A 2,131-nucleotide genomic window follows, 5' to 3' on the forward strand; every position below is an offset into this window, starting at 1 on the left:
AGGATAAAGTTTCATGCCGAACATGGAGTAGAGAATGTCGAGAAGGCCATAAGACTTCTCTCAAGTGTTATATTAACACTTTGAAGGGGAAGGATAAGAAGATTGAGGAAACACTCACCATCGCAATAGAAGACCACAAAGACCAGGAACTAGAGCTGGTGAACTAGCCGAGGAGCTGACCTTGATAAACTTGGAAGGGGCAACACCAAATTGATCTAGATCGGAAAATTCCTAGGGGAGAAGCAGAAGAAGAGATTGATTGATTTCCTCTGAGCAAATATGGATCTCTTCGCTTGGTTGGCAACTAAGATGCCTAGAATTAGTAGGAATATTATCGAGCATAGAATCAGTGTGGATCCCACCTGGACCCAGATTAAGCCAAAGAAGAGAACCTTCAAGTGGCAGAAGGCCATAGAAGAAGAGGTCAGGGTTCATCAGAGAAATCCTCTATCTAGAACAGCTAGCAAATGTTGTTATGGTAAAAAAGGATGTGCGTGGACTTCACCGACATCAAAAAGGCATACCCCAAAGATCATTATTACCCATTGCCACGCATCGACCTGCTTATAGACGCTTAGATCATAAGCTCATGAGCTTCATGGATGTGTATTCAGGTTACGATCAAATCAAGATGTATAAACTCGACTAGCCTAAGATAGCCTTCATCACTGACAAGGGACTGAATTGTTATAAAGTCATGCATTTTGGGTTGAAGAACGCTAGAGCCACCTACCAGAGGTTAGTCAACCAAATATTTAAGCTTTTGATAGGAAGAAATATGAAAATTTATGTAGATGACATTCTCTTCAAGAGTAGAAAAGCCAGGGATTATATCACTGACGTCGAAGAAGCCTTTGAGATTCTCTGAAACTAACAGATAAAGTTGAACCCAACCAAATATTCTTTGGGAGTAACCTAGGGAAAAATCCTTGTGTTTATGGTGTCCATAAGAGGCATAGAGGCAAAACTAGATAAAATCAAAGCCATTCTGGAGATGGCCCCTCCTCGAAAGGTAAAAGAGGAAAAAACGCTAACTGGAAGGCTCATAACACTTAGGAGGTTTGTCTCTAGCTCTGGGGACAAATGCTACCCTTCTTTAGAATGTTGAAGCAGGCAAAAAATTTTAAGTGGACTAAGAATCTTAAACCGCTTTTAAAATGTTCAAAGAGCACATTGCAACGCGAACCTTATTGGCGAAGCTAGAAGCCGGGGACGAGCTATAGCTTTATCTTACAATCACCCCAATGACAGTCAGTACAATGTTGCTCAAAGAGGAGGATCGCATTCAAAAGCCCATATACTATGCAAGCAAGGCCTTACTTGACGCCAATACACATTATACCAGGTTGAGAAGATAGCTTACGCAATTGTGGTAGCTGCCAGGAAGCTTTGACCGTACTTCCAAGCCCACATCATAGATGTACTCATCGATCAGCCACTGAAGAAAAGCCAAATGCTTCTGGTCGGACGGTGAGTTGGGCAATCAAACTTGGAGGGTTTATTATTAGTTTCCAGTACGCACAACCATCAATACCCAAGCATTGGAAGATTTTGTCGCATAATTCACACTCCCTGAGAAGTAGAGGAAGAGCCAACCAATACAAAAAGCATAGAAGTCTGGATCTTGTTGTAGACACTCCAACGTAATAGGAAGTGGAGCAGGATATTGAATTTTGATCAACCTAGAGAAATTCAAGATATAGTATGCCTTGAAGTTTTCCTTTAAGGTATTCAACAATGAACCAGAGTATAAAGCAATATAAGTTGGGATGAGCCCCACCGAATCCTTAGGTGTGAAGAAGTTGCACGTTCATAACGACTCCCAATTAATAGTGAACCAGGTTCTCAGACTAGGAGACTAAGGCTCTGTACTGTAACATTCTAAAAAATCAATTCTGTTGTTTTTTTATTTTTTTGGAATAGAAATAGAGTAAAAGTTGTATGGTGAGTCCGGTTCAATTTCTTGTTTTTTTGTAATGAACCGGCACTTTTTAAGTTTTAGAATTCATTTTTTGAAGCATGAAAACCAAGCTTCTCACGATCAGAATCTATTCTGATCAAAAGGCGCTGAATGAAAAGTCCGACTTAAGTACGAAAGGGCAAAATCGACATTTGCCCTTAAAACATAAAC

This window comes from Macadamia integrifolia, unplaced genomic scaffold, assembly GCF_013358625.1.
Source record: "Macadamia integrifolia cultivar HAES 741 unplaced genomic scaffold, SCU_Mint_v3 scaffold2832, whole genome shotgun sequence".
NCBI classification, from domain to species: Eukaryota; Viridiplantae; Streptophyta; class Magnoliopsida; order Proteales; family Proteaceae; genus Macadamia; species Macadamia integrifolia.